The sequence below is a fragment of the Triturus cristatus genome, chromosome 6 (genome assembly GCF_964204655.1).
Source record: "Triturus cristatus chromosome 6, aTriCri1.1, whole genome shotgun sequence".
Lineage (NCBI taxonomy): Eukaryota > Metazoa > Chordata > Amphibia > Caudata > Salamandridae > Triturus > Triturus cristatus.
In genome coordinates this window covers 1,096,778,651-1,096,802,889 of record NC_140589.1, presented here as the reverse complement: position 1 = coordinate 1,096,802,889, position 24,239 = coordinate 1,096,778,651, and positions in this window count along the sequence as shown.

Below are 24,239 nucleotides of genomic sequence, written 5' to 3'. Positions count from 1 at the left end.
AGTAAGAGTTAAGCCCTTAACCATTAGGCCAGAGTACGAGTCTAAGGCCTTAGCTATTAGGCCAGAGTAAGAGTTAAGACCTTAGCTATTAGGCCAGAGTAAGAGTTAAGACCTTAACCATTAGGCTAGAGTATGAGTCTAAGACCGTAGCTATTAGGCCAGAGTAAGAGTTAAGACCTTAACCAGTAGGCCAGAGTAAAAGTTAAGACCTTAACCATTAGGCCAGAGTACGAGTCTAAGACCTTAGCTATTAGGCCAGAGTAAGAGTTAAGACCTTAGCTATTAGGCCAGTGTAAGAGTTAAGACCTTAGCCATTAGGAAAGAGTACGAGACTAAGACCTTTGCTATTAGGCCAGAGTAAAAGTTAAGACCTTAGCTATTAGGCCAGAGTAAGAGTTAAGACCTTAACCAGTAGGCCAGAGTAAGAGTTAAGGCCTTAAGCATTAGGCCAGAGTACGAGTCTAAGACCATAGCTATTAGGCCAGAGTAAGAGTTAAGACCTTAGCTATTAGGCCAGAGTAATAGTTAAGACCTTAGGTATTAGGCCAGAGTAAGAGTTAAGACCTTAACCAATAGGCCAGAGTAAGAGTTAAGACCTTAACCATTAGGCCAGAGTACGGGTCTAAGAGCTTAGCTATTAGGCCAGAGTAAGAGTTAAGACCTTAACCAGTAGGCCAGAGTAAGAGTTAAGACCTTAACCATTAGGCCAGAGTACGAGTCTAAGACCTTAGTTATTAGGCCAGAGTAGGAGTTAAGACCTTAGCTATTAGGCCAGAGTACGAGTCTAAGACCTTAGCTATTAGGCCAGAGTAAGAGTTAAGACCTTAACCAATAGGCCAGAGTAAGAGTTAAGACCTTAACCAGTAGGCCAGAGTAAGAGTTAAGACCTTGACCAGTAGGCCAGAGTACGAGTCTAAGACCTTAGCTATTCGGCCAGTGTACGAGTCTAAGACCTTAGCTATTAGGCCAGAGTAAGAGTTAAGACCTTAACCAGTAGGCTAGAGTACGAGTCTAAGACCTTAGCTATTAGGCCAGAGTACGAGTCTTAGACCTTAACCATTAGGCCAGAGTACGAGTCTAAGACCTTAGCTATTAGGCCAGAGTAAGAGTTAAGACCTTAACCATTAGGCCAGAGTACGAGTCTAAGACCTTAGCTATTCGGCCAGAGTAAGAGTTAAGACCTTAGCTATTAGCCCAGTGTAAGAGTTAAGACCTTAACCAGTAGGCCAGAGTAAGAGTTAAGACCTTAACCAGTAGGCCAGAGTAAGAGTTAAGACCTTAACCATTAGGCCAGAGTACGAGTCTAAGACCTTAGCTATTAGGCCAGAGTAAGAGTTAAGACCTTAATCAGTAGGCCAGAGTAAGAGTTAAGCCCTTAACTATTAGGCCAGAGTACGAGTCTAAGACCTTAGGTATTAGGCCAGAGTAAGAGTTAAGACCTTAGCTATTAGGCCAGAGTAAGAGTTAAGACCTTAACCATTAGGCCAGAGTATGAGTCTAAGACCTTAGCTATTAGGCCAGAGTAAGAGTTAAGACCTTAACCAGTAGGCCAGAGTAAGAGTTAAGACCTTAACCATTAGGCCAGAGTACGAGTCTAAGACCTTAGCTATTAGGCCAGAGTAAGAGTTAAGACCTTAACCATTAGGCCAGAGAACGAGTCTAAGACCTTAGCTATTAGGCCAGAGTAAGAGTTAAGACCTTAGCTATTAGGCCAGAGTAAGAGTTAGGACCTTAACCAGTAGGCCAGAGTACGAGTCTAACACCTTAGCTATTAGGCCAGAGTAAGAGTTAAGACCTTAACCAGTAGGCCAGAGTAATAGTTAAGACCTTAGCTATTAGGCCAGAGTAAGAGTTAAGACCTTAACCAGTAGGCCAGAGTAAAAGTTAAGACCTTGACCAGTAGGCCAGAGTACGAGTCTAAGACCTTAGCTATTAGGCCAGAGTACGAGTCTAAGACCTTAGCTATTAGGCCAGAGTAAGAGTTAAGACCTTAGCTATTAGGCCAGTGTAAGAGTTAAGACCTTAACCATTAGGCCAGAGTACGAGTCTAAGACGTTAGCTATTCGGCCAGAGAAAGAGTTAAGACCTTAGCTATTAGGCCAGAGTAAGAGTTAAGACCTTAGCTATTAGGCCAGAGTAAGAGTTAAGACCTTAACCAGTAGGCCAGAGTAAGAGTTAAGACCTTAACAAGTAGGCCAGAGTAAGAGTTACAACCTTAACCTGTAGGCCATAGTACGGGTCTAAGACCTTAGCTATTAGGCCAGAGTAAGAGTTAAGACCTTAGCTATTAGGCCAGAGTAAGAGTTAAGACCTTAACCAGTAGGCCATAGTACGAGTCCAAGACCTTAGCTATTAGGCCAGAGTAAGTGTTAAGACCTTAGCTATTAGGCCAGAGTAAGAGTTAAGAACTTAAACATTAGGCCAGAGTACGAGTTTAAGACCTTAGCTATTAGGCCAGAGTAAGAGTTAAGACCTTAACCAGTAGGCCAGAGTAAGTGTTAAGACCTTAACCATTAGGCCATAGTAGGAGTCTAAGACCTTAGCTATTAGGCCAGAGTAAGAGTTAAGACCATAACCATTAGGCCAGAGTATGAGTCTAAAACCTTAGCTATTAGGCCAGAGTAAGAGTTAAGACCTTAGCTATTAGGCCATAGTAAGAGTTAACACCTTAACCATTAGGAAAGAGAACGAGTCTAAGACCTTAGCTATTCGGCCAGAGTAAGAGTTACGACCTTAGCTCTTAGGCCAGAGTAAGAGTTAAGACCTTAGCTATTAGGCCAGAGTAAGAGTTAAGACCTTAACCATTAGGCCAGAGTATGAGTCTAAGACCTTAGCTATTAGGCCAGAGTAAGAGTTAAGACCTTAACCAGTAGGCCAGAGTAAGAGTTAAGACCTTAACCATTAGGCCAGAGAACGAGTCTAAGACCTTAGCTATTAGGCCAGAGTAAGAGTTAAGACCTTAGCTATTAGGCCAGAGTAAGAGTTATGACCTTAACCATTAGGCCAGAGTACGAGTCTAACACCTTAGCTATTAGGCCAGAGTAAGAGTTAAGACCTTAACCAGTAGGCCAGAGTAATAGTTAAGACCTTAGCTATTAGGCCAGAGTAAGAGTTAAGACCTTAACCAGTAGGCTAGAGTAAAAGTTAAGACCTTGACCAGTAGGCCAGAGTACGAGTCTAAGACCTTAGCTATTAGGCCAGAGTACGAGTCTAAGACCTTAGCTATTAGGCCAGAGTAAGAGTTAAGACCTTAGCTATTAGGCCAGTGTAAGAGTTAAGACCTTAACCATTAGGCCAGAGTACGAGTCTAAGACCTTAGCTATTCGGCCAGAGTAAGAGTTAAGACCTTAGCTATTAGGCCAGAGTAAGAGTTAAGACCTTAGCTATTAGGCCAGAGTAAGAGTTAAGACCTTAACCAGTAGGCCAGAGTAAGAGTTAAGACCTTAACAAGTAGGCCAGAGTAAGAGTTACGACCTTAACCTGTAGGCCATAGTACGGGTCTAAGACCTTAGCTATTAGGCCAGAGTAAGAGTTAAGACCTTAGCTATTAGGCCAGAGTAAGAGTTAAGACCTTAACCAGTAGGCCAGAGTACGAGTCTAAGACCTTAGCTATTAGGCCAGAGTAAGAGTTAAGACCTTAACCCGTAGGCCATAGTACGAGTCCAAGACCTTAGCTATTAGGCCAGAGTAAGTGTTAAGACCTTAGCTATTAGGCCAGAGTAAGAGTTAAGAACTTAAACATTAGGCCAGAGTACGAGTTTAAGACCTTAGCTATTAGGCCAGAGTAAGAGTTAAGACCTTAGCTATTAGGCCAGAGTAAGAGTTAAGACCTTAACCTGTAGGCCAGAATACGAGTCTAAGACCTTAGCTATTAGGCCAGAGTAAGATTTAAGACCTTACCCATTAAGCCAGAGTACGAGTCTAAGACCTTAGCTATTAGGCCAGAGTAAGAGTTAAGACTTTAGCTATTAGGCCAGAGTAAGATTTAAGACCTTAACCATTAGGCCAGAGTACGGGTCTAAGACCTTAGCTATTAGGCCAGAGTAAGAGTTAAGACATTAACCAGTAGGCCAGAGTAAGAGTTAAGACCTTAACCATTAGGCCAGAGTACGAGTCTAAGACCTTAGTTATTAGGCCAGAGTAAGAGTTAAGACCTTAGCTATTAGGCCAGAGTACGAGTCTAAGACCTTAGCTATTAGGCCAGAGTAAGAGATAAGACCTTAACCAGTAGGCCATAGTAAGAGTTAAGACCTTAACCAGTAGGCCAGAGTAAGAGTTAAGACCTTGACCAGTAGGCCAGAGTACGAGTCTAAGACCTTAGCTATTAGGCCAGAGTACGAGTCTAAGACCTTAACCATTAGGCCTGAGTACGAGTCTAAGACCTTAGCTATTAGGCCAGAGTAAGAGTTAAGACCTTAACCATTAGGCCAGAGTACGGGTCTAAGACCTTAGCTATTAGGCCAGAGTAAGAGTTAAGACCTTAGCTATTAGGCCAGAGTAAGAGTTAGGACCTTAACTATTAGGCCAGAGTACGAGTCTAACACCTTAGCTATTAGGCCAGAGTAAGAGTTAAGACCTTAACCAGTAGGCCAGAGTAATAGTTAAGACCTTAGCTATTAGGCCAGAGTAAAAGTTAAGACCTTGACCAGTAGGCCAGTGTACGAGTCTAAGACCTTAGCTATTAGGCCAGAGTACGAGTCTAAGACCTTAGCTATTAGGCCAGAGTAAGAGTTAAGACCTTAGCTATTAGGCCAGTGTAAGAGTTAATACCTTAACCATTAGGCCAGAGTACGAGTCTAAGACCTTAGCTATTCGGCCAGAGTAAGAGTTAAGACCTTAGCTATTACGCCAGAGTAAGAGTTAAGACCTTAGCTATTAGGCCAGAGTAAGAGTTAAGACCTTAACAAGTAGGCCAGAGTAAGAGTTACGACCTTAACCTGTAGGCCATAGTACGGGTCTAAGACCTTAGCTATTAGGCCAGAGTAAGAGTTAAGACCTTAGCTATTAGGCCAGAGTAAGAGTTAAGACCTTAACCTGTAGGCCAGAATACGAGTCTAAGACCTTAGCTATTAGGCCAGAGTAAGATTTAAGACCTTACCCATTAAGCAAGAGTACGAGTCTAAGACCTTAGCTTTTAGGCCAGAGTAAGAGTTAAGACCTTAGCTATTAGGCCAGAGTAAGAGTTAAGACCTTAACCATTAGGCCAGAGTACGGGTCTAAGACCTTAGCTATTAGGCCAGAGTAAGAGTTAAGACCTTAACCAGTAGGCCAGAGTACGAGTCTAAGACCTTAGCTATTAGGCCAGAGTAAGAGTTAAGACCTTAGCTATTAGGCCAGAGTAAGAGATAAGACCTTATCCAGTAGGCCATAGTAAGAGTTAAGACCTTAACCAGTAGGCCAGAGTAAGAGTTAAGACCTTGACCAGTAGGCCAGAGTACGAGTCTAAGACCTTAGCTATTAGGCCAGTGTACGAGTCTAAGACCTTAGCGATTAGGCCAGAGTAAGAGTTAAGACTTTAACCAGTAGGCTAGAGTACGAATCTAAGACCTTAACTATTAGGCCAGAGTACGAGTCTAAGACCTTAGCTATTAGGCCAGAGTAAGAGTTAAGACCTTCACCAGTAGGCTAGAGTACGAGTCTAAGACCTTAGCTATTAGGCCAGAGTATGAGTCTAAGACCTTAAGCATTAGGCCAGAGTACGAGTCTAAGACCTTAGCTATTAGGCCAGAGTAAGAGTTAAGACCTTAACCATTAGGCCAGAGTACGAGTCTAAGACCTTAGCTATTCGGCCAGAGTAAGAGTTAAGACCTTAGCTATTAGCCCAGAGTAAGAGTTAAGACCTTAATCAGTAGGCCAGAGTAAGAGTTAAGCCCTTAACCATTAGGCCAGAGTACGAGTCTAAGGCCTTAGCTATTAGGCCAGAGTAAGAGTTAAGACCTTAGCTATTAGGCCAGAGTAAGAGTCAAGACCTTAACCATTAGGCCAGAGTATGAGTCTAAGACCTTAGCTATTAGGCCAGAATAAGAGTTAAGACCTTAACCAGTAGGCCAGAGTAAGAGTTAAGACCTTAACCATTAGGCCAGAGTACGAGTCTAAGACCTTAGCTATTAGGCCAGAGTAAGAGTTAAGACCTTAGCTATTAGGCCAGTGTAAGAGTTAAGACCTTAGCCATTAGGCCAGAGTACGAGACTAAGACCTTTGCTATTAGGCCAGAGTAAAAGTTAAGACCTTAGCTATTAGGCCAGAGTAAGAGTTAAGACCTTAACCAGTAGGCCAGAGTAAGAGTTAAGACCTTAAGCATTAGGCCAGAGTACGAGTCTAAGACCTTAGCTATTAGGCCAGAGTAAGAGTTAAGCCCTTAGCTATTAGGCCAGAGTAAGAGTTAAGACCTTAGGTATTAGGCCAGAGTAAGAGTTAAGACCTTAACCAATAGGCCAGAGTAAGAGTTAAGACCTTAACCATTAGGCCAGAGTACGGGTCTAAGAGCTTAGCTAATAGGCCAGAGTAAGAGTTAAGACCTTAACCAGTAGGCCAGAGTAAGAGTTAAGACCTTTACCATTAGGCCAGAGTACGAGTCTAAGACCTTAGTTATTAGGCCAGAGTAAGAGTTAAGACCTTAGCTATTAGGCCAGAGTACGAGTCTAAGACCTTAGCTATTAGGCCAGAGTAAGAGTTAAGACCTTAACCAATAGGCCAGAGTAAGAGTTAAGACCTTAACCAGTAGGCCAGAGTAAGAGTTAAGACCTTGACAAGTAGGCCAGAGTACGAGTCTAAGACCTTAGCTATTCGGCCAGTGTACGAGTCTAAGACCTTAGCTATTAGGCCAGAGTAAGAGTTAAGACCTTAACCAGTAGGCCAGAGTAAGAGTTAAGACCTTAACCATTAGGCCAGAGTACGAGTCTAAGACCTAAGCTATTAGGCCAGAGTAAGAGTTAAGACCTTAGCTATTAGGCCAGAGTAAGAGTTAAGACCTTAACCAGTAGGCTAGAGTACGAGTCTAAGACCTTAGCTATTAGGCCAGAGGACGAGTCTAAGACCTTAACCATTAGGCCAGAGTACGAGTCTAAGACCTTAGCTATTAGGCCAGAGTAAGAGTTAAGACCTTAACCATTAGGCCAGAGTACGAGTCTAAGACCTTAGCTTTTCGGCCAGAGTAAGAGTTAAGACCGTAGCTATTAGCCCAGAGTAAGTGTTAAGACCTTAGCTATTAGGCCAGAGTAAGAGTTAAGACCTTAACCAGTAGGCCAGAGTAAGAGTTAAGACCTTAACCAGTAGGCCAGAGTAAGAGTTAAGACCTTAACCATTAGGCCAGAGTACGAGTCTAAGACCTTAGCTATTAGGCCAGAGTAAGAGTTAAGACCTTAATCAGTAGGCCAGAGTAAGAGTTAAGCCCTTAACCATTAGGCCAGAGTACGAGTCTAAGGCCTTAGCTATTAGGCCAGAGTAAGAGTTAAGACCTTACCTATTAGGCCAGAGTAAGAGTTAAGACCTTAACCATTAGGCCAGAGTATGAGTCTAAGACCTTAGCTATTAGGCCAGAGTAAGAGTTAAGACCTTAACCATTAGGCCAGAGTACGAGTCTAAGACCTTAGCTATTCGGCCAGAGTAAGAGTTAAGACCTTAGCTATTAGCCCAGTGTAAGAGTTAAGACCTTAACCAGTAGGCCGGAGTAAGAGTTAAGACCTTAACCAGTAGGCCAGAGTAAGAGTTAAGACCTTAACCATTAGGCCAGAGTACGAGTCTAAGACCTTAGCTATTAGGCCAGAGTAAGAGTTAAGACCTTAATCAGTAGGCCAGAGTAAGAGTTAAGCCCTTAACTATTAGGCCAGAGTACGAGTCTAAGACCTTAGGTATTAGGCCAGAGTAAGAGTTAAGACCTTAGCTATTAGGCCAGAGTAAGAGTTAAGACCTTAACCATTAGGCCAGAGTATGAGTCTAAGACCTTAGCTATTAGGCCAGAGTAAGAGTTAAGACCTTAACCAGTAGGCCAGAGTAAGAGTTAAGACCTTAACCATTAGGCCAGAGTACGAGTCTAAGACCTTAGCTATTAGGCCAGAGTAAGAGTTAAGACCTTAACCATTAGGCCAGAGAACGAGTCTAAGACCTTAGCTATTAGGCCAGAGTAAGAGTTAAGACCTTAGCTATTAGGCCAGAGTAAGAGTTAGGACCTTAACCAGTAGGCCAGAGTACGAGTCTAACACCTTAGCTATTAGGCCAGGGTAAGAGTTAAGACCTTAACCAGTAGGCCAGAGTAATAGTTAAGACCTTAGCTATTAGGCCAGAGTAAGAGTTAAGACCTTAACCAGTAGGCCAGAGTAAAAGTTAAGACCTTGACCAGTAGGCCAGAGTACGAGTCTAAGACCTTAGCTATTAGGCCAGAGTACGAGTCTAAGACCTTAGCTATTAGGCCAGAGTAAGAGTTAAGACCTTAGCTATTAGGCCAGTGTAAGAGTTAAGACCTTAACCATTAGGCCAGAGTACGAGTCTAAGACCTTAGCTATTCGGCCAGAGAAAGAGTTAAGACCTTAGCTATTAGGCCAGAGTAAGAGTTAAGACCTTAGATATTAGGCCAGAGTAAGAGTTAAGACCTTAACCAGTAGGCCAGAGTAAGAGTTAAGACCTTAACAAGTAGGCCAGAGTAAGAGTTACAACCTTAACCTGTAGGCCATAGTACGGGTCTAAGACCTTAGCTATTAGGCCAGAGTAAGAGTTAAGACCTTAGCTATTAGGCCAGAGTAAGAGTTAAGACCTTAACCAGTAGGCCAGAGTACGAGTCTAAGACCTTAGCTATTAGGCCAGAGTAAGAGTTAAGACCTTAACCCGTAGGCCATAGTACGAGTCCAAGACCTTAGCTATTAGGCCAGAGTAAGTGTTAAGACCTTAGCTATTAGGCCAGAGTAAGAGTTAAGAACTTAAACATTAGGCCAGAGTACGAGTTTAAGACCTTAGCTATTAGGCCAGAGTAAGAGTTAAGACCTTAACCAGTAGGCCAGAGTAAGTGTTAAGACCTTAACCATTAGGCCATAGTAGGAGTCTAAGACCTTAGCTATTAGGCCAGAGTAAGAGTTAAGACCATAACCATTAGGCCAGAGTACGAGTCTAAAACCTTAGCTATTAGGCCAGAGTAAGAGTTAAGACCTTAGCTATTAGGCCAGAGTAAGAGTTAACACCTTAACCATTAGGAAAGAGAACGAGTCTAAGACCTTAGCTATTCGGCCAGAGTAAGAGTTACGACCTTAGCTCTTAGGCCAGAGTAAGAGTTAAGACCTTAGCTATTAGGCCAGAGTAAGAGTTAAGACCTTAACCATTAGGCCAGAGTATGAGTCTAAGACCTTAACCAGTAGGCCAGAGTAAGAGTTAAGACCTTAACCATTAGGCCAGAGAACGAGTCTAAGACCTTAGCTATTAGGCCAGAGTAAGAGTTAAGACCTTAGCTATTAGGCCAGAGTAAGAGTTAGGACCTTAACCATTAGGCCAGAGTACGAGTCTAACACCTTAGCTATTAGGCCAGAGTAAGAGTTAAGACCTTAACCAGTAGGCCAGAGTAATAGTTAAGACCTTAGCTATTAGGCCAGATTAAGAGTTAAGACCTTAACCAGTAGGCTAGAGTAAAAGTTAAGACCTTAACCAGTAGGCCAGAGTAAGAGTTAAGACCTTAACCATTAGGCCAGAGTACGAGTCTAAGACCTTAGTTATTAGGCCAGAGTAAGAGTTAAGACCTTAGCTATTAGGCCAGAGCACGAGTCTAAGACCTTAGCTATTAGGCCAGAGTAAGAGATAAGACCTTAACCAGTAGGCCATAGTAAGAGTTAAGACCTTAACCAGTAGGCCAGAGTAAGAGTTAAGACCTTGACCAGTAGGCCAGAGTACGAGTCTAAGACCTTAGCTATTAGGCCAGAGTACGAGTCTAAGACCTTAACCATTAGGCCTGAGTACGAGTCTAAGACCTTAGCTATTAGGCCAGAGTAAGAGTTAAGACCTTAACCATTAGGCCAGAGTACGGGTCTAAGACCTTAGCTATTAGGCCAGAGTAAGAGTTAAGACCTTAGCTATTAGGCCAGAGTAAGAGTTAGGACCTTAACCATTAGGCCAGAGTACGAGTCTAACACCTTAGCTATTAGGCCAGAGTAAGAGTTAAGACCTTAACCAGTAGGCCAGAGTAATAGTTAAGACCTTAGCTATTAGGCCAGAGTAAAAGTTAAGACCTTGACCAGTAGGCCAGTGTACGAGTCTAAGACCTTAGCTATTAGGCCAGAGTATGAGTCTAAGACCTTAGCTATTAGGCCAGAGTAAGAGTTAAGACCTTAGCTATTAGGCCAGTGTAAGAGTTAATACCTTAACCATTAGGCCAGAGTACGAGTCTAAGACCTTAGCTATTCGGCCAGAGTAAGAGTTAAGACCTTAGCTATTACGCCAGAGTAAGAGTTAAGACCTTAGCTATTAGGCCAGAGTAAGAGTTAAGACCTTAACAAGTAGGCCAGAGTAAGAGTTACAACCTTAACCTGTAGGCCATAGTACGGGTCTAAGACCTTAGCTATTAGGCCAGAGTAAGAGTTAAGACCTTAGCTATTAGGCCAGAGTAAGAGTTAAGACCTTAACCTGTAGGCCAGAATACGAGTCTAAGACCTTAGCTATTAGGCCAGAGTAAGATTTAAGACCTTACCTATTAAGCCAGAGTACGAGTCTAAGACCTTAGCTTTTAGGCCAGAGTAAGAGTTAAGACCTTAGCTATTAGGCCAGAGTAAGAGTTAAGACCTTAACCATTAGGCCAGAGTACGGGTCTAAGACCTTAGCTATTAGGCCAGAGTAAGAGTTAAGACCTTAACCAGTAGGCCAGAGTAAGAGTTAAGACCTTAACCATTAGGCCAGAGTACGAGTCTAAGACCTTAGCTATTAGGCCAGAGTAAGAGTTAAGACCTTAGCTATTAGGCCAGAGTAAGAGATAAGACCTTATCCAGTAGGCCATAGTAAGAGTTAAGACCTTAACCAGTAGGCCAGAGTAAGAGTTAAGACCTTGACCAGTAGGCCAGAGTACGAGTCTAAGACCTTAGCTATTAGGCCAGTGTACGAGTCTAAGACCTTAGCGATTAGGCCAGAGTAAGAGTTAATACTTTAACCAGTAGGCTAGAGTACGAGTCTAAGACCTTAACTATTAGGCCAGAGTACGAGTCTAAGACCTTAGCTATTAGGCCAGAGTAAGAGTTAAGACCTTCACCAGTAGGCTAGAGTACGAGTCTAAGACCTTAGCTATTAGGCCAGAGTATGAGTCTAAGACCTTAAGCATTAGGCCAGAGTACGAGTCTAAGACCTTAGCTATTAGGCCAGAGTAAGAGTTAAGACCTTAACCATTAGGCCAGAGTACGAGTCTAAGACCTTAGCTATTCGGCCAGAGTAAGAGTTAAGACCTTAGCTATTAGCCCAGAGTAAGAGTTAAGACCTTAATCAGTAGGCCAGAGTAAGAGTTAAGCCCTTAACCATTAGGCCAGAGTACGAGTCTAAGGCCTTAGCTATTAGGCCAGAGTAAGAGTTAAGACCTTAGCTATTAGGCCAGAGTAAGAGTCAAGACCTTAACCATTAGGCCAGAGTATGAGTCTAAGACCTTAGCTATTAGGCCAGAGTAAGAGTTAAGACCTTAACCAGTAGGCCAGAGTAAGAGTTAAGACCTTAACCATTAGGCCAGAGTACGAGTCTAAGACCTTAGCTATTAGGCCAGAGTAAGAGTTAAGACCTTAGCTATTAGGCCAGTGTAAGAGTTAAGACCTTAGCCATTAGGCCAGAGTACGAGACTAAGACCTTTGCTATTAGGCCAGAGTAAAAGTTAAGACCTTAGCTATTAGGCCAGAGTAAGAGTTAAGACCTTAACCAGTAGGCCAGAGTAAGAGTTAAGACCTTAAGCATTAGGCCAGAGTAAGAGTTAAGACCTTAACCAGTAGGCCAGAGTAAGAGTTAAGACCTTGACCAGTAGGCCAGAGTACGAGTCTAAGACCTTAGCTATTCGGCCAGTGTACGAGTCTAAGACCTTAGCTATTAGGCCAGAGTAAGAGTTAAGACCTTAACCAGTAGGCTAGAGTACGAGTCTAAGACCTTAGCTATTAGGCCAGAGTAAGAGTTAAGACCTTAACCATTAGGCCAGAGTACGAGTCTAAGACCTTAGCTATTCAGCCAGAGTAAGAGTTAAGACCTTAGCTATTAGCCCAGTGTAAGAGTTAAGACCTTAACCAGTAGGCCAGAGTAAGAGTTAAGACCTTAACCAGTAGGCCAGAGTAAGAGTTAAGACCTTAACCATTAGGCCAGAGTACGAGTCTAAGACCTTAGCTATTAGGCCAGAGTAAGAGTTAAGACCTTAATCAGTAGGCCAGAGTAAGAGTTAAGCCCTTAACTATTAGGCCAGAGTACGAGTCTAAGACCTTAGGTATTAGGCCAGAGTAAGAGTTAAGACCTTAGCTATTAGGCCAGAGTAAGAGTTAAGACCTTAACCATTAGGCCAGAGTATGAGTCTAAGACCTTAGCTATTAGGCCAGAGTAAGAGTTAAGACCTTAACCAGTAGGCCAGAGTAAGAGTTAAGACCTTAACCATTAGGCCAGAGTACGAGTCTAAGACCTTAGCTATTAGGCCAGAGTAAGAGTTAAGACCTTAACCATTAGGCCAGAGAACGAGTCTAAGACCTTAGCTATTAGGCCAGAGTAAGAGTTAAGACCTTAGCTATTAGGCCAGAGTAAGAGTTAGGACCTTAACCAGTAGGCCAGAGTACGAGTCTAACACCTTAGCTATTAGGCCAGAGTAAGAGTTAAGACCTTAACCAGTATGCCAGAGTAATAGTTAAGACCTTAGCTATTAGGCCAGAGTAAGAGTTAAGACCTTAACCAGTAGGCCAGAGTAAAAGTTAAGACCTTGACCAGTAGGCCAGAGTACGAGTCTAAGACCTTAGCTATTAGGCCAGAGTACGAGTCTAAGACCTTAGCTATTAGGCCAGAGTAAGAGTTAAGACCTTAGCTATTAGGCCAGTGTAAGAGTTAAGACCTTAACCATTAGGCCAGAGTACGAGTCTAAGACCTTAGCTATTCGGCCAGAGAAAGAGTTAAGACCTTAGCTATTAGGCCAGAGTAAGAGTTAAGACCTTAGCTATTAGGCCAGAGTAAGAGTTAAGACCTTAACCAGTAGGCCAGAGTAAGAGTTAAGACCTTAACAAGTAGGCCAGAGTAAGAGTTACAACCTTAACCTGTAGGCCATAGTACGGGTCTAAGACCTTAGCTATTAGGCCAGAGTAAGAGTTAAGACCTTAGCTATTAGGCCAGAGTAAGAGTTAAGACCTTAACCAGTAGGCCAGAGTACGAGTTTAAGACCTTAGCTATTAGGCCAGAGTAAGAGTTAAGACCTTAACCCGTAGGCCATAGTACGAGTCCAAGACCTTAGCTATTAGGCCAGAGTAAGTGTTAAGACCTTAGCTATTAGGCCAGAGTAAGAGTTAAGAACTTAAACATTAGGCCAGAGTACGAGTTTAAGACCTTAGCTATTAGGCCAGAGTAAGAGTTAAGACCTTAACCAGTAGGCCAGAGTAAGTGTTAAGACCTTAACCATTAGGCCATAGTAGGAGTCTAAGACCTTAGCTATTAGGCCAGAGTAAGAGTTAAGACCATAACCATTAGGCCAGAGTACGAGTCTAAAACCTTAGCTATTAGGCCAGAGTAAGAGTTAAGACCTTAGCTATTAGGCCAGAGTAAGAGTTAACACCTTAACCATTAGGAAAGAGAACGAGTCTAAGACCTTAGCTATTCGGCCAGAGTAAGAGTTACGACCTTAGCTCTTAGGCCAGAGTAAGAGTTAAGACCTTAGCTATTAGGCCAGAGTAAGAGTTAAGACCTTAACCATTAGGCCAGAGTATGAGTCTAAGACCTTAGCTATTAGGCCAGAGTAAGAGTTAAGACCTTAACCAGTAGGCCAGAGTAAGAGTTAAGACCTTAACCATTAGGCCAGAGAACGAGTCTAAGACCTTAGCTATTAGGCCAGAGTAAGAGTTAAGACCTTAGCTATTAGGCCAGAGTAAGAGTTAGGACCTTAACCATTAGGCCAGAGTACGAGTCTAACACCTTAGCTATTAGGCCAGAGTAAGAGTTAAGACCTTAACCAGTAGGCCAGAGTAATAGTTAAGACCTTAGCTATTAGGCCAGAGTAAGAGTTAAGACCTTAACCAGGAGGCTAGAGTAAAAGTTAAGACCTTAACCAGTAGGCCAGAGTAAGAGTTAAGACCTTAACCATTAGGCCAGAGTACGAGTCTAAGACCTTAGTTATTAGGCCAGAGTAAGAGTTAAGACCTTAGCTATTAGGCCAGAGTACGAGTCTAAGACCTTAGCTATTAGGCCAGAGTAAGAGATAAGACCTTAACCAGTAGGCCATAGTAAGAGTTAAGACCTTAACCAGTAGGCCAGAGTAAGAGTTAAGACCTTGACCAGTAGGCCAGAGTACGAGTCTAAGACCTTAGCTATTAGGCCAGAGTACGAGTCTAAGACCTTAACCATTAGGCCTGAGTACGAGTCTAAGACCTTAGCTATTAGGCCAGAGTAAGAGTTAAGACCTTAACCATTAGGCCAGAGTACGGGTCTAAGACCTTAGCTATTAGGCCAGAGTAAGAGTTAAGACCTTAGCTATTAGGCCAGAGTAAGAGTTAGGACCTTAACCATTAGGCCAGAGTACGAGTCTAACACCTTAGCTATTAGGCCAGAGTAAGAGTTAAGACCTTAACCAGTAGGCCAGAGTAATAGTTAAGACCTTAGCTATTAGGCCAGAGTAAAAGTTAAGACCTTGACCAGTAGGCCAGTGTACGAGTTGTGGAAATGTGGATTTTCCTGATCAGTTATGTCCCCTATCTTGGACCCCAACGGTTCTATGTGCATGTTACAAACACATGTATGTTCCCTCCAGTTCCAGTTTCAAAGACGCAAACACATGTGCGTCCACCATCAACATGTCCTCTGTCAGATCCGCCATGAACGGGCTGGATATTCGATTCCTAAGTATGAAAGGCCACCGACTTTATATAGCTAAGTTACTCCATTTTTACAGTTCAGACAAAGTAGGCCCGATTCTGTCCTCAAAGCCTTTCCCTGCTCTCTGCCTTTGACAGCTTCAGCTTGAGCTCACATCTGTATCCATGAACTTTGTCCTACTTCCTGTGCAGCTAACGGTGCCTGCCTCGGCCAGTTTTGCCTGCCTGCCAAGAAGCTGTATTTCACCTTCGAATTATCTACTTTGCTCCTCAGCCGATGCATTCCTGTCTAGTAGTTTAGGTAAACATTTCCTTTAGCTCCCGAGCAAGGGGCCCGGCCTCTCTGTCCTCATGCAAGTAATTCATAGCCCTGTTGCCATGGAAAGTTCTCTGCCCCTCGCATCTCATATAGACACTTAGACGCTTGTGAACGCACACACAGTCAGTATAGAATAGATTCTGTCCGAGAGTCCTTCCTTGTGGATAACATAGTTCTTTAAACATAGGATGTTAGATATGATTTGGGATTAGGTTGACTTGACCCCCCAGACTTTTCGTCTCCACATGTAGAGCTAAATGTCAAGTCCCCTTCACCCCCTAGTTGCACGTCAATCACACGTCATGCTGCTGCGCGCGCATCTCTGCCAAGTATTATCTTATAGATCCACCTATGCATGACATCATAACCAATCATGTTTCTTTTTACTCCTTATTACGCCCATTTTCGGTTACGCACTTACAGTATCGTTTCTCTTATCAATTGTTACGCCTTCTACATTTGTTTCATTGTAATGTATGTTCTATAAAAGCAATTTCCTGTCAATAAAATATCGTACTTCACTTCCTGAACCCCCGTGGTGACGGAACCTGAAGGCCGCGACTCGAGTCGGCCATTTTGGAATAAAGCCCATTCAGAAACCTCTTATACCACGGATTCTGCCTCTTATTATTCTGAGCTATTTTATTTAAGATGTCGTATGAAATTCAGTCCAGGTAAAGAATATTTACCACATAATTGGCGCCCGAATAGGGACACTTTCTCATCTCACGCGCCGGCGGTGCGTTGCAGGCCCGGTCTCCTGCCACAGCTGGACGGACCATAACGCGTACCAGCGGGATTTCCTGTAGCTCCCTCCGGTCAAGCGGGGGCGACTGAGGCTGCGATCAACCCAGACGAGGCGGTGAGAAGTGCGAAGTATCCCGACCAGAGCCTAGCTGAGAGAGCAAGATCCGAGGTATACAGAGGCCCACCAGGTTTTCGAAGTCCCGATGTCCAGAGGGTCCGATGTCCACAGTCGTCGAGTCCAGTCCATTCTCCGAGGCCTTTCGTTTTGAGCTACCCGGTGAGTACCATCGCCGGGGAGGCGTGCTGACGCGCACATAGGTTGTGCCGGTCAAGACGGATTTGGGTACACAAATCCGGTCTGCACTGTTTAGCAGTGTATATGTACTGTTTAGCAGTATATCAAGTATTCCGAAGTATCTAGTTATTGTCAAGAATTCTGCTTGGTGATTAGTTATGCAGACTATCATCATTGTTGGTCATTTTTAAGGGTTAAAATGTTTAATGTTTAATGTTTAATGTGTTAAAATGTCCTGCATATTGTGGTATGAATGATTGTTCATTGTTGTGCTTTTTGTATTAAGTGTGTTCAAGACTAGGTATCAGATCAGTTGTCAATATGCCGCTCTTTTCGAAGTTAAGACAGATTACTACTAGAAAAGGGGTGCTTGAAGAAGCAGTTCCTATTCCTCCTAGGGACACTCCAGGGCACTTTATGTATCACAAGCATGGCTTAGACGCCATATTATTCCTTGATCTATGGGTGGACTACACCAAAGAATTACCAGAAAGTCAGAGATGGCCCGTCGCTGGGACCTGGGATGCAGAATGTATTATGAAAGTAGAAGAAGAGTTGTGGAAGAGGAAAGCTAGACAGTCACAGAAAGACGCTGTTGAGTTATGGCGTAAAGAATCGCATAGGCGCACCGAAAAAGCGCTAAGACAGGAAGAGAGAAGTAAAGAAAGTGCCAATAAGGTTCGAGAAAATCTGTTGATTGAAGAAGGTACACGAGTACAAGCAGAACAAACAGAGAGACAAAGAAATGCTCTTATAAAAGGAATGTATCCCCTCCTGGCCGAAGGATTGCCTAAAGCTACTACGGCCATACCAAAAGACTTGCCACCCCCATTGTTTCCTATAAAAGTACATCCTAAAGGACTTCCCAGAACCGCAGAAGATATCTTTCTTTCCTCATATCTAGATGACGCAGTTCCCGAGTATGCTAACCCCGCACCACATAGACCGTCTGCTGGGGGGGTTCAACGTCAAGATCAGGTATCTGTCCCTGTGCCACAGCAAGCTCCGACACAAGTCCCGACACAAGCTTCGGCAAGCACATCTGCTTCCGCATCTGTCCCCGCAACCGATTCTACAGCTGTGTCTACACCTGTAGTTGCTGTAGCATGTTCTACGAATCCTTTCACGTCCGGTACCCTAGAGGGGGCTACTGGAGGTGCTACTAGCATTCATTCCACGCCACCCCGAGTGAGTAAATTTTCTTTCCAAGAACCAGTACATGCACGTACGCCCAAACTTGTAAATCCCTGTATGCTTAAAGATCTTATGATAGATTGTAGATATGATCCGGTGCCCGGTAAAGAGGACGAAATGGTTCTAGCATCATTACGTGTTAGACGAGCTGCATCGTTTTTAGGGAAGCTACCAGGAATGGCTATGCATTTAGATAGCATATATCATTTTGTCCAAACAGGGAAAGATCCTGAATGCATTAACAGAGCTATGGAATATCAGAAAGTAGAGATACAGGGAGAATTGTTACGTTTTCTTGTAAATTGTGTGATCAGAAATCAAGACCGACCGGGGGTAGACCCGGAAATAATGCAAACTCTTACTAAATGGAGTCAGAATATATCAGACGGAAGACATGATAAACAAGGAAGTATAGTGGCCATGTGCCGAAAAATTAGGAAAGAAGTAGAACGTATTCATGAAGAAAGATTGGAAACAGACGAGTTCGAGCAAGATGAGGCGTCCGAATCAGGGGATTCTGTGAGACAGTCAGACACCATAGCCTATGTAGGTAGAGGAAGAACCTGTAATAATACTAGATGTTTTTCTGATCCGATACACTCTGTATGTCCAAACAATAGCAGAACGTATCCGACGCCTATAATAAATCTGAAGTCTCCTGAACATTTGTTTCAAGCCGCAGATAAAATACTCCGAGAACGAAGGGGTTATCACCTCCTCGATTCTATGGATGAGCAAGAATTAGCTAGGTCAGCTGTTCATTGGATTGACAATCCTGGAAAATATGGTGATGTGACAGTCGCACACACGTTTTTAAACCTCAGCCCAGATGAACAACGTTTAGCTGGAATCTATATGATTCAGCAACTTCTTATATTATATAAGAGCCAACATGCTGATCCTGGTCCCTTACCTGATATATTAACTGAACTACTCGCGAATAGATGGAGAGGTTCTGGTAACAAGTTAATTAAAGAAATATTAGTGTCACGTAAACAGTACGTTCTTTTTGTAAGCCCAGATCCTTTCTCGATCCCCAACAAGGAAAGAACACCGTACTACATGGATAGACAAAATCCCTTACGAGAAGTGCACCCAATAAAAGGCGAAGACAATCATTTTCACCGTGTATTTGTATACACACCCATAACAAAAATCGAATTGTTAGAAATGAAGAAAGTAGTACCCAGTCATGACAAAGACCCAGCGGGTTTTCACCGAGAAATTAAAGACATGTTACTGATGGGAGAGTATACCTATCCTGATATTATGACGATATTAAAGGTGCTAATGCCTGCTGGCATTTATGAAAAACTGAAAGAAAAAGAGTGGGAAGTGGGAGACCAAAAGATAGACTGGACAGCATTAGAAGCAGAAGAAAAGGCCCGAACTGCAGGTTCAGGGCTCGGGGATAAAGTTAAAGCATTACCAGGTTTACTAGTACAGGTGCTGCCACGTTTATTAACTACGAAAAAGGAAGATTGGGGTGCAATCTCAGCCTGTAAACAAAAGCATGATGAAGACACAAGTGATTATTATGCTCGATTTGAAAAATGTTTTGGTATAAATAGTGGTATAAAAGCAAGTAGTGAATCATATCCACATTTATTTGTGACAAAATTAGTGGAAAATGCATTGCCTCCAGTGAAGAATAGAATATTGAAATTCGAAAGTACCTGGCAAAGTAACACACCGTCACAAATGCTACAAATGTTACAGTATCATCACAATAGAATTAGGGATGAACAAGAACACGAACAAAGACGTATGAAGGATACTAAAATGAAAATGCTAGTTTCCCAGACAGTACCAGCGGATGGTCACAAAAAGGGTGTGACACATCCCGGAGATTCAGCAGTTCCTGTAAAAGGAACATGCAATTATTGTAAACAACTAGGCCATTATGTACACGATTGTCAAGTTCTGAAGCGTAATATAGCCATAGGTATTGCAAAAGAAAGACCACGACTAGTCAGACAGGATCAGAATGAACAAGGAGCTACGCAGCATGGACAGTCCATGCCAGCTCAGCAACAGTCTATGCCAGTCTCACAACAGCCCATACAATTTGTGCCAGCTGCACCACCGTTGCCTGCTGCTGCCACACAAACAACAACACGACAACTGTATCAGACCGCACAGTATGAATATCCTGAGTATCAACGTTACACATGAACCAGCCTAGAGAGGGAAGTTGACTTACCCCTTATTGAGATCCCAGTAGACCAAGAAGGACCTTATGTGCATAGTGAATTATTAGGTCAAGACAGAAAATTTGTACTTGATACAGGGGCAAGTTGAACAACAATAAAACGTAGTGAAGTTCCAGGGGCACCCCTCTCAGGCTCTCAAAATGTTTCCCTTGGTTTTTCAGGAAAGCCTATTGTTAATGAGGTATCACAGCCACTTCCACTTACGATTGGTCCTTTGACACGAACTACAGATTTATTGCTTACCAAATCATGCCCAGAAAACTTGTTAGGTATAAAGACATTGAAAGCTCTAGGGGCTATTATCTGTTGTTCTCCGGAAGGAGTAAGATTGTTTTTACGTGATTTTAAAGGTCATTATGTATCCAGAGACATGGATCCCCGACTACAGACTTTACCCGCACATCTATGGGCACAAGGCCCTACGGATGTTGGTTGCATGAACATTACACCATATCGAGTCACATTAAAGGCAGGAGTGGTATTACCACGAATGCGACAATACAAGTTACCGCAAGATGCTGTAGCGGCTTTACTGAAAATCATTGACGAGCTTATTGCCCAAGGAGTGGTTGTGGAAACCGACTCCAATGTATGTAATTCACCGATAATTCCGATTCTTAAACGAACTGATCCAACGGCCCCGCCAGTATATCGATTGGTTATTGATCTGCGCGAATTAAACAAATGCATTGTGCCACAATTTCCTGTGGTCCCCGATATCTCATCATTACTGACAGCTATTGATTCTCAAGCCACATTCTTTACAGTAATTGATCTCAAGAATGCCTTCTTCAGCGTCCCAATAGATCCGGAGAGCCAATATCTGTTCGGATTTAGTTTGAATGGACGAAGCTTTAAATTCACACGCGCTCCTCAAGGATTTACAGAAAGTCCCAGCATCTATAGCCAAGCACTGAAGCGAGAACTTGACAGTATACACATGCCAGTTAACACTGCACTGCTTCAATATGTCGATGATCTGCTGATCACCGCCCGAAGCGAACCCGAATGTGAAAAAGCATCACTGACAGTTTTACATTTTCTAGCCGACAAGGGGCACAAGGTGTCTCCTTCTAAGCTGCAATTCTGTGTCCAGCGAGTTGTGTATCTTGGTCACTCGCTGTCCAAGGAGGGTAGACAGCTTACACCCGATCGCATTCAGTTAATTGCTAACATGCCAATACCCAAGACACAAAAGGAGGTGCGGGCTTTCATAGGCCTCACTTCGTACTGTAGGCAGTGGATCCCTCAATATGCATTTCTAGCAAAACCACTCATTCAGTTGACAACACAGGAGGTAGCCACATCGACTGTCCTCCCTTGGACTCAGGAACACACACAAGCTTTTGAAAGCTTAAAGAAAGCTCTATGTCAAGCACCTGTTTTAGCAACACCATGTTACAGCAAACATTTTACACTCTTTGTTACAGAACGTGAAGGTACTGCCTTGTCAGTACTCACTCAGGAACAAGCAGGATCACGCAAGCCATGTGCTTATTTCTCCAGTACATTAGATCCCGTAGCTCAGGCTTTGCCTGCGTGTCTGAAATCAGTAGCAGCGACAGCTTTAGCAATCAGACAAAGCGATGCCATAGTGTTAGGACATCCATTGACCGTACAGGTACCACATGCAGTAGAGGTTCTTGTGAACCGAACGCAAACACAACACTTGACCGTAGCTAGACTTACAGGGTATGAGTTGACATTGTTTCAGCCACACATAGAAATCAGACGTTGTAATACATTGAATCCTGCTACACTCTTACCCGTAATGGGAATAGACCCACTAGCTCATGATTGTGTTGAAGTTATTGAAATAAAGACGAAACCCAGACAAGACTTAACAGACGTTCCATTGTTAGATCCAGACCTGACGTTGTATGTAGATGGATCGTGCATGAGAACAAGTACAGGAGATTTAGTGGCCGCGTATGCAGTCACAACAGACACTGAAGTTATTGAAACAAACTGTATAGATACTTTGTCAGCCCAAGCAGCAGAGCTTATTGCTCTGACACAAGCCTGTATTCAAGCCACAAGTAAGAAAGTTAACATATACACTGATTCCCGTTATGCATTTGGAGTTGTACATGACTTCGGGGTGCTTTGGCGAGAGAGGGGTTATTTAACTTCTCATGGAACCCATATTCAGCATGGGTCCCTCATTCATGCTTTGTTAGACGCAATCCATCTGCCCACTGCTATATCGATTATGAAATGTAAAACACACACGAAGGTTACTGATATCATTTCTCAAGGCAATGATTTAGCTGACAGAACAGCTAAGCAGACTGCTCAGACTCGCACATCCGACATGACAAAGCCAATAGTTCCGACACCAACACAGTGTATGACGATTAAGGATCCCGCACTTGACATAATTGACATACAGACACATGCCACAGCAGAGGAAATAAAGAAATGGACTGAACTAGGAGGGATCCAGACAGATCAGGGATGGGTGACGAAGGAAAAATCTGTATGGTTTCTTCCTGATTCTATGGTCCAAGCCATTATAGCTACAATTCACAGTCCGGCGCATCTAGGAGAGAAAGCTATGCTAGACAGCATCCAACACATTTGGTTCAATAAACATTTACGAGCAGCAGCTAAACAAAAGGTCCGTACCTGTATGATATGTTGTCAGTTTAACCCAGGAAAAAGTGTTCCTGTAGAGCAGGGTGGATTTCAGCCTCCTGATCATCCTTTCGAAGTCCTCCAGATGGATTACATCCAGATGGAACGATGTCGAGGATTCAAATATGTTCTCGTAGTTGTCTGTGCTCTTTCCCGATGGACTGAAGCATACCCAGTATCAGATTACACTGCCCCGACCACTGCCAAGCAGCTAGTTCGAGAATTCTTCCCACGGTATGGTTTACCACGTGTCGTATATTCAGATAACGGCCAGCCTTTCTCATCCGAATTGATGAAACATGTTTCACTTCTGCTAGGATATCAGTGGAAGTTTCATTGTGTCCGACACCCCGAGGCAGCAGGTCTCGTGGAACGACATAATCAAATTTTGAAAATCAGATTGTCTAAAATATGTCAGGAGAAAGGTGTTGACTGGATAGTAGCCTTACCAGTTGCACTATTTTACATGAGAATGGTAGCACACTCTCGAACAGGGCTATCCCCTTATGAGGTGATCTTCGGCAGACCGCCGAATATGTGGGGGACGCCTATACCCCGTAAAATAACTGATGTTGATTGTAATATGCTGACAGATTACCTGGCTTCCTTGATGTCTGCACTACAATCTTGTCGTTCACAGGTAGCTGCAGCCTTTCCTGACAACACTGAGGTGAAACCCCATGACGTAATCCCAGGCGATTATGTGCTTGTGAGGAACTTTGACCGAAAGACTCAGCTGGAGCCCAGGTGGAAGACGCCCAAGCTGGTCCTGCTGACCACAAGGACAGCCGTGAAGATCGAAGGAAGAAAGGGTTGGATCCATTCAAGTCATATCAAGAAATTTCATGGACTTCCTTCGGATATAAACAGTCCTCCCCGTGTGTCTTCACCCATTGACTCAAAGCTACCTTTGGCTGAGGCCAGTAGCACAGACCTCTATAAACTGAAACTCAGACCCAGACCCAGGCCGTCGGACGATTTGATTGTTTAAGTCCTCTCCAAGGTGAAGCGGTTGAATCTGTCCCGACATGTATCCCCTAGGTCTGAATCATGAACAATCAAGAACAATGTTGAAACGACATGCTTACTGTAAATTACTGCGTAGCCACTGCATTGTGACTTTATTAATTTTGTTTTTCTTGAGTTTTATAATAGTTACTGCAAGTATATTGTTGCATATATATTATCCTGTTTCTAAACATGTTTTCAATATAACTGATGAACATTCTTTTAGTGACCTACCCCCACATGAATTATCCTATAGACTTGCGCTGCGTAATAACACTTTCATTAGTATGTTACATCATTCCCATCAGACTAGTAATGCCACTAATTGTTGGGTGTGTGGTAGACTCCCTCCCTATCAGAATAATAAAGGAGTTCTGCCTTTCTTTCCACATCCGTTCACACATAATGGCTCCTGTGGAGCATGGTTTAGTTTAATCAATTCCATAGACTCAGACACAGCAGTTTATCAACACCATTGGATATGGGGAAATCTGAACATAGTGTTATACAAAGTCTGTTACCCCGATAAGGAGGGTCACCCCAGTAGAACAGGAACTGATCTAGAAAATGAAGTGTATAGATTAGGTAATTTTACACCTAATCTCATGATTCTGACTGTCGAATCCGAAGTTGAGCTAATTCTGCCCACCATGTCAGTATTTCCAGTTAAGGGTGAATTATGTGTAAGAAAAGTTGGTTCCATACATATGGGCCACAGCAAATGCGTTACTACAGTAGAATATAGTGATCAAGGCAAATCTTCATTTAGAGCTTCACGCCACTCCTATTTCATATGTGGTCAGACCGCATATATGCGTCTACCTCCAGACTGGGATGGTACT